General features: G+C 38.1%; 1 long non-coding RNA gene across 1 annotated transcript; it reads left to right on the top strand.

Annotated features, from left to right (window-relative positions):
* The first annotated feature begins 503 nt into the window (after positions 1-503).
* On the top strand, positions 504-1,650 carry LOC141639028 (uncharacterized). Its single transcript, XR_012542338.1, has 2 exons — positions 504-761; positions 1,443-1,650. It is a non-coding gene; the product is annotated as an uncharacterized LOC141639028 (long non-coding RNA).
* Positions 1,651-9,310: the final 7,660 nt, after the last annotated feature.

The following is a 9,310-nucleotide window of genomic DNA, read 5'->3' as shown; positions in this document are numbered from 1 at the left end:
CAACGAGTCACAATAACTAATAAACAAGGACAAATGGTTCACACAACGAGTGTAATACCCCGTAATTTTATATAATAAATTAAACGGATATTATCGAATTAAACGGATATTATTAAATGGATATTATTATATATTAATTATTATACACTTTATATTACCAATTAGTCGGGTAATTTGTCGAGTCGATAATTATGTTAGGTTATTTTATTTAACTCGCGTCGTATCGGTCCAAGTTATTTAAGACGGGTTTATACGGAATTGTTAGCATCGACCCATTTGAACTGTCTCAAAATGTCCAGCCCAAATTAATTATTAATTGTACCATACCCTAACCTTATTAATTAATACTACCCGTACCCTACCCTTGATTAATAATAAGTACTACCCATATCCTTACCTAAATAATCCCACTACCCGTAATAATCTAATGCAAGCCTACCATACCTTACTTCCTTTTTCTTTTCTTTACACCTTTTCCCTGCAAAGCACACAAGCATGCCTTTACTTTACACATGCTTGTCCCTTCCTTTTCATCAACACCAACACCCATCATTCACACATAAAGAGGGAGAGGGAGTGAGCCTGGGTGAGTGAGGGCACTGCAAGGAAGAGCTAGGGGCTAAGGTCGACGGCCGTGGGTGGCTCAGGTGGTGGTTGTGGCGGCGGAAAAAGGTGACGAATTCGTGAAGGATCAATTATCAAATTCATTGCTTTATTTTCGGGACTGCTTAACTGCTTAATTGGATTGCTGGCACTTTGAGGTAGGGAAATACACTTACTCTATCATCGATGTTGAATTGTGTTGACTGGATTCTGGTTGTTGATTTACGTTACGATTTATATACATATTGAATTGCATTAATTATTGTTGAGCATTTCATATGCATTGGAGTTGGAGGATGATGCGGTAGTGACGATGTTGAGATACGATGTGAGGTTGTGATAAGCAGTATTGGCCTTCGGGCTCCGTGATTGCCCTTAAGTGGGTCCGTGATTGCCATTAAGTTGGTCCGTGATTGCCCTTAAGTGGGTCCGTGATTGCCATTAAGTTGGTCCGTGATTGCCCTTAAGTGGGTCCGTGATTGCCATTAAGTTGGTCCGTGATTGCCCTTAAGTGGGTCCGTGATTGCCCTTAAGTGGGTCCGTGATTGCCGTTAATCGGTCCGTGAGATAAAAGAGAAATGAGAAATGAGATAAAAGAGAAATGAGAAATGAGAAATGAGAAAAGAGAAATGAGAAATGAGATATGAGATATGAGATTGAGTTGAGGCGGATAAGGAGGTGACGGAGTATCATGCATATCATATTTACTGTTTTATTGGTTTTCCTACTCAACCATTGGTTGACGTGTTTGCTTCTGTGTCAAAATAAAATTGATGCCTGCTTTAATTGATGGCATCCTGTGGTGAACCATTTAATATTTCCGGTTAAATGGGGAGCAGATTTAAATAGCAGGTTTTGAGTTAGCTGGATATGGGGAGCTTGGACGTGTGAGCTTTCGGACCTGCAGGAGTCTAGATCACAAAAGTAGTTATATCACTTATTTAATTTCCGCTGCGAGTTGTATTTATTTTTACATTAGGTTCTAGTTGATTAAAAATTGTAAGACATATGTAATCATTAAAGTTTTTATTTAAAGTACTTTGGTGAGTTGGACTTTGTTATCTACTACCTCGGGAAACCGAGATGGTAACAGTCCGTTTTATGAGGGAATGTCTTGACGAGGACTTCTTTTATAAACCGGGGTGTTACAAAGTGGTATCAGAGCGAACGATCCTCAGGCCTAAACCAATGAGCCCAATGAACATAGGACGTGTCTAATTAAAATGAACCACGGGATAGAACTGTTAGGAGCACACTACGGTAAGGTATGAGTTAGGGGCCCCCTCACACCGAACCAGTGGCCCTCTCAGTTTGACTCGGACAACCCTGAGGGTATATGAGAGAAAGGGTAGAAAGTTGCTTGAGGTTGAACAGAAATTCATTGCCTAAGTGTTGACTGATTGATACATTGATTATTGCAGGATAACGCTACGGTAAGTAATTTGTATGAATGATGTGTTGATAGTACTACTATGACTAAGTAATATGCGGTTATCTGATCCCAAAGCCATGCTAGTATAGTCTTGTGATAGTGATTAGAAACACTATTGAATTGCATGTTCATAGTCATAGCAATCGTGATTAGATATACGGAATGGATCGAGATGCGAAGGGATTCTATGGGATAGATAATTACGTAAGTACAGTGTGAGATTTTAGTTAGGAGGGATAAGTATCGATAGTATGGTTGTAAGAGTTTGGGACATAGAGAATGAATGACATAGTGATAAAACACGTTTTGGTTCATTGCCTAAGGATGAAAATTTTATGAGAGATAGCCTCGGGAGTTAGTGTTCATTTGACGTTGGTATCATGCTTATATGATATACGGCTTAGGAGTAATAAATACTTTAGTGAACTGTGGTTAGGAAGTTCCTGTACAGTGATGTTTGACCAACGATTTTATAAAATTCTCATTTAAATTGTATTAATAATTTTCGCATAATTCCAACTCCATCGATCATAAAATTCGCATATGTTTTCAAATTGATAAGTCAATAAAAATCTTGATGTTTCAATATTAAACAATAAATTTTGAAAACTAACCCAAGTTTTGGACTAACTGCTGTCACATTTGTTCGGACCGACTGAGTTGTAAAATTCTTTAAAAATGGAATCCTTGTACCTAGGACCTAAAGAGGAATGAGAAAGGGTAGAATTGACCACACCTTACCTTTGTAAGTATAGAATATTTAAAATATTAAGCCATCTTTACTCGGGTAGAAACTTATGTTGACTTGTTTTACTTTTATAGAACCATGCCTCCAAAGAGAAGTACACCTACACCCTCGACCATGTCCCGAGAGGAGATTGACCGTTTGATATCTATGAATGAGGCTTTGACTGCGGCCCTGAAGGCTAAAGGGTCAATTCAGGATCCAGCAAAGATGAGTGCTAATATTGCAAGACATAACCCGACGAAGTACGATGGATTAGGTAAACCATCCCTACTAGGAGATTGGCATAGGGAGTTTGATAACCTTTTTGAGTTGTTAGGATGTCCTGCGGAGATGCAAGTGGACCAAGCTGCTTACTATTTGAGGGGAAAAGCGGGTTTGTGGTGGAATCGTAATAAGGAGGGCATAAGGGAAGCTTGGAGGGAGAGTGAAGAACCTTTTATCACTTGGAAGGGTTTCAAGGAGAATATGAGAGTTGTATTTGTACCAGAACATATTAGGAGTAAGATGAGAGCTGAATTTGATTCTTTCAAGATGACTGAGGAGATGACAAAGAGAGACTTATTATAACATGTTTATGGAATTGTCCGAATATGTAGCTGATTTGAATTTTAGTGATGAGATGTTGGCACTCAAGTTTGAGAAAGGATTAACAACAACTATTAAGAAGAGACTTGCAGCTGGTCAACCAAGTACCATGGATGATGTTTACCAGCGAGCTGGGCATGCCGAGAGGGTTGTTGATATGTTAAAGGAGGAAAGGAAAGAGAAGGGAGAGAAACGAAAGAGTGAAACTGCTGGCGAAGGGCAGGGGAATAATAAGAAGCAAATCAATACTCAACCTAAACATTATTCAGCTGGGGGAAATAACCTTAGTGGGGCAGAGCGATCCAACGATACTCGAGGTCAGAGTGTGAGTCAGAGAGTGTATCATTGCACCAGATGTGGCAATAACCACCCGGGCAGGAGTTGTGAGGGATACTTAGTGACATGTTTTGGATGTGGGAAAAGAGGTCATCGAGCGTATGAGTGTAGAGGCACGCAGAGGAGTGGCGATGGAGGGAGTAACCAAGGGCTATATCAAACCCCAATATCAAGTATTAGAAGCAATATGTATCCGGGACAATGGAGTACTCAGAAGAGCTACAACAATAGGCCAGGGAATGGGGATAAGGGTAACTAGTTTATTGAGTGGATTAGAGTCTTATAATTTATATAAGTATTTAAGTTGCAGGCAGTTTACTAAAGTAATTGTAGTGCCGAAACTTAGGAACGAAGTTTAGTTTTAAGTTTATTTTGTGATACATTTTCATGTTTTGAACTAGTTTTGAGATACGATTTGATAAGTATGATATGGTTTGATAATTATAATGGGATAACCCTTTGTTATAAGGATTAGTTAACTTAAGCGAGAGTTGAGAATCTTTTATCCTCTTTCAGTTGTTAGCAGTAGTTGAGAACCTTGTTATAATAATGAAGGTTACGAGGACGTAACAATGTTTTTAGTTGGGGAGGATTGTAAAATCTTGATGCTTAATTTGCACTTGTTTGTAGGTTATAGTTGACCAAGTTGATGTTTCGTTGTGAGGTTATCTATGCAAATATGTCCTATATTTTTTGTTCCTACTTCTGTTAGTTGGTTGATGTGAAAAAGGAGAGTGTAGTTAAACTACCGGGATTGAGATGGAAAGATGACGGTGTTCTCAGATGATTATATAGTTGTTATACAATTGTATTCTCAGGTAGTTATTAATTATAATTAGTTGGTTATGTAATGATGAGTTAAACTTCGGGACGAAGTTTATTTTTAGGAGGGCAGAATGTAACATTCCGTATTTGTTATGTTTAATTAAAGTGTCAAAAGCGTGTGTTAACCGTGTTAGAAATGCGTGACGTCCGTAAGTACAATATACAATACCTTTCTGTTGTTGAGTATGGGAGCGAACTTCGGGACGAAGTTCATTTTAAGGGGGGAAGACTGTAATACCCCGTAATTTTATATAATAAATTAAACGGATATTATCGAATTAAACGGATATTATTAAATGGATATTATTATATATTAATTATTATACACTTTATATTACCAATTAGTCGGGTAATTTGTCGAGTCGATAATTATGTTAGGTTATTTTATTTAACTCGCGTCGTATCGGTCCAAGTTATTTAAGACGGGTTTATACGGAATTGTTAGCATCGACCCATTTGAACTGTCTCAAAATGTCCAGCCCAAATTAATTATTAATTGTACCATACCCTAACCTTATTAATTAATACTACCCGTACCCTACCCTTGATTAATAATAAGTACTACCCATATCCTTACCTAAATAATCCCACTACCCGTAATAATCTAATGCAAGCCTACCATACCTTACTTCCTTTTTCTTTTCTTTACACCTTTTCCCTGCAAAAGCACACAAGCATGCCTTTACTTTACACATGCTTGTCCCTTCCTTTTCATCAACACCAACACCCATCATTCACACATAAAGAGGGAGAGGGAGTGAGCCTGGGTGAGTGAGGGCACTGCAAGGAAGAGCTAGGGGCTAAGGTCGACGGCCGTGGGTGGCTCAGGTGGTGGTTGTGGCGGCGGAAAAAGGTGACGAATTCGTGAAGGATCAATTATCAAATTCATTGCTTTATTTTCGGATCGCTTAACGCTTAGTTGGATTGCTGGCACTTTGAGGTAGGGAAATACACTTACTCTATCATCGATGTTGAATTGTGTTGATTGGATTCTGGTTGTTGATTTACGTTACGATTTATATACATATTGAATTGCATTAATTATTGTTGAGCATTTCATATGCATTGGAGTTGGAGGATGATGCGGTAGTGACGATGTTGAGATACGATGTGAGGTTGTGATAAGCAGTATTGGCCTTCGGGCTCCGTGATTGCCCTTAAGTGGGTCCGTGATTGCCATTAAGTTGGTCCGTGATTGCCCTTAAGTGGGTCCGTGATTGCCATTAAGTTGGTCCGTGATTGCCCTTAAGTGGGTCCGTGATTGCCATTAAGTTGGTCCGTGATTGCCCTTAAGTGGGTCCGTGATTGCCCTTAAGTGGGTCCGTGATTGCCGTTAATCGGTCCGTGAGATAAAAGAGAAATGAGAAATGAGATAAAAGAGAAATGAGAAATGAGAAATGAGAAAAGAGAAATGAGAAATGAGATATGAGATATGAGATTGAGTTGAGGCGGATAAGGAGGTGACGGAGTATCATGCATATCATATTTACTGTTTTATTGGTTTTCCTACTCAACCATTGGTTGACGTGTTTGCTTCTGTGTCAAAATAAAATTGATGCCTGCTTTAATTGATGGCATCCTGTGGTGAACCATTTAATATTTCCGGTTAAATGGGGAGCAGATTTAAATAGCAGGTTTTGAGTTAGCTGGATATGGGGAGCTTGGACGTGTGAGCTTTCGGACCTGCAGGAGTCTAGATCACAAAAGTAGTTATATCACTTATTTAATTTCCGCTGCGAGTTGTATTTATTTTTACATTAGGTTCTAGTTGATTAAAAATTGTAAGACATATGTAATCATTAAAGTTTTTATTTAAAGTACTTTGGTGAGTTGGACTTTGTTATCTACTACCTCGGGAAACCGAGATGGTAACAGTCCGTTTTATGAGGGAATGTCTTGACGAGGACTTCTTTTATAAACCGGGGTGTTACAACGAGTCACAAGGACTAATGAACAAGGACAAATGATTCACACAACGAGTCATAATGACTAATGAATAAAGACAAATGGTTCGCACAACGAGTCACAATGTGTAATTAACTAGGACAAATGATTCACACAAAGAGTCACAATAACTAATGAACAAGGACAAATGATTCACACAACGAGTCACAATGGCTAGTGAACAAGGACAAATGATTCACACGATGAGTCACATTGACTAATGAACTAGGACAAATGATTCACATAAAGAGTCACAACGACTAATAAACAAGGATAAATGGTTCACACAACGAGTCACAAGGACTAATGAACAAGGACAAATGATTCACACGACGAGTCACAATGACTAATAAACTAGGACAAATGATTCACACAAAGAGTCACAATGACTAATAAACAAGGACAAATGGTTCACACAACGAGTCACAAGGACTAATGAACAAGGACAAATGATCCACACAACGAGTCACAATGACTAATGAACTAGGACAAATGATTCACACAAAGAGTCACAATGACTAATAAACAAGGACAAATGGTTCACACAACGAGTCACAAGGACTAATGAACAAGGACAAATGATTCACACGAAGAGTCACAATGACTAATGAACTAGGACAAATGATTCACACACAGAGTCACAATGACTAATAAACAAGGAAAAATGGTTCACACAACGAGTCACAAGGACTAATGAACAAGGACAAATGATTCACACGACGAGTCACAATGACTAATAAACAAGGACAAATGGTTCACACAATGAGTCACAAGGACTAATGTAACACCCCGTAATTTCGGACCGTTATTATTGCGGAAGTAATTTATTAATCAAGTTGAATTTAATATTAATGTATTTGAAGTAATAATAATTCAATGAAATATAATTCTATTATATTTTGAAGTAAAGTATTTATTTTGATAGTTTCGAAATGTTTAAAAATAGTTTAAACCATGTAAAAACCTTTTATTTCGAAATAAGGGCATATCGGGGAAAATGGCAATTCTTGTGAAAATTGGGCAAACGATTTTGGAAATAGGTCATATGAGTACTCAATCTTCTTGTAATCTCGTGTTTAAGAACTTTGGCATTGTCGGAATTTGCATTTGACAAACGGTTCTAATTATCGTCGAAACGAGCCAAAACCGACTAATAAAATTTCGCCAAATACCCGCTCCTTTCCCCCCCTTCCACGGCACACCTCCTCCCCCCTCCTTCCCTTTGGATTTTTCTTTTCCAACTTCATCCTCCTTGAACATTCTAACATATTCTAAACTAAAAACACCATTTTCATACCAAAACCTAAGCTTTCTAAGGTGATTTTCATCATAATTCACTCATTTCTACTCCAAATTTCATAAGGATTACATATTTGGAATCCTCTCTTCATTTCCAACATCCTAGTATGTTTTAAATTCAATTTCCCTAAATTTATTTTATCCACCATTTTTAGGGTTTTGATTATAGTGCTTATTATTGTGTTTTTATTGTTTATTTACGTGAAGATTTAGAAGACGAGTTTGGAGACTCGTACATAGTTGAAGATAGTGGCTAGCATGTATATTAGGGTTTGGTGTTCAAGGTGCTAATTGCTCATTCTTAGCTAAAGGTAACATATTTCGAGTTACTCGACGAATAAATGTCACATTCTTTGCTTTTTGTATGATTTTGTGAATGTTATTTGAGTGGTTTGTTTCACATGAAAATATGGGTCAAATTCATGTCTTTTATAAGTATAAGTTCGCATATTAGTATGGAAATGAAATGGGAATGATTAATTGATGCTTAAAACGGTGTTAAAATGAACAAAAACGGAGAAACAGAGGATTAGGGGTGGCGGCCTAGCAGGCCCAGCAGTTCGCCAGCAGCCCACGGCACCCTGGTTGGCCCGGTCGGCCCGTTGCTTGTTTTCGCGATTTTTCATGCGTTGTTCATCGTTTCGGGTTTATTAATGTTATATTTAGTATAAGTAACATATGGGTAATCTTATGAAATGAATAATGTTAGTAGTAAATATAATGTTGGTGGTAAAATTATTCTTATATTGGTAGTTTGCACATGTTAGGATAGGTTATGATATGAAATTGTAATGAATAAGCTTGAAATGAATTTTATAGCGATAATTGCAATGTTTGGATGATTATGCCGAAAACTGAGCCCTTAGTCCCTTTGACTGAATCGATGTCAGTCAATTGTGTGATTGGTCAGCCGCGATTGAACCCGTACCTGTCGCAGGGCTGGGGTTGCGGGTAAAAATTCGGTTGGATGAATTATAGTGTGAATTGGATAATTGGCCTTATTCTTGTTTTAGGCCATTTATTATGTTTTTATTTCACATATGTTGTTGGTTGATTTGAATGGTTTCTTATATTGTAGAAACGGCCCTAGATTCCCTGAAACCTTTAATATTGTTAATATTGCTTGAAATGGAATTGGTATTGAATACTTCTTGCAGGTTGTTGTGTTTGTCATAGATAGGCCGTTATAGTCTTTGACGAGTATATGTTCACTGCTTAATAGCCTTTGTGTTCCTGACTTGGTGGGTTTATATCCAAGTTGGGGCATGACCTCGTTACTTATTTTGAGAGTAAGTGGTCAGCTTAAGTACTAGACAACCCTTTGGTGGACTCCTTAGGGTACTCACATGGTTTTATTAAAATTGTGGGTCTTGGGTGCGGTGGTGTGTATCCGCATGTCTAGGTCTGCGCAGATTTAGGACTAGGGTTGTGTTGTGTCTTGGCCATGTTTTGATAGAACCTCTGAGCCAGGATACCGGTTCGATTACCTTCCCTACCTCGTGGTATAGACTCGAGTTACAGAGTGACTATTGACCGTG

The sequence above is a fragment of the Silene latifolia genome, unplaced genomic scaffold (genome assembly GCF_048544455.1).
Source record: "Silene latifolia isolate original U9 population unplaced genomic scaffold, ASM4854445v1 scaffold_258, whole genome shotgun sequence".
NCBI lineage: Eukaryota > Viridiplantae > Streptophyta > Magnoliopsida > Caryophyllales > Caryophyllaceae > Silene > Silene latifolia.
Note: the sequence above shows the minus strand (reverse complement) of the source record. Positions and strands in the feature narration are given on the sequence as shown.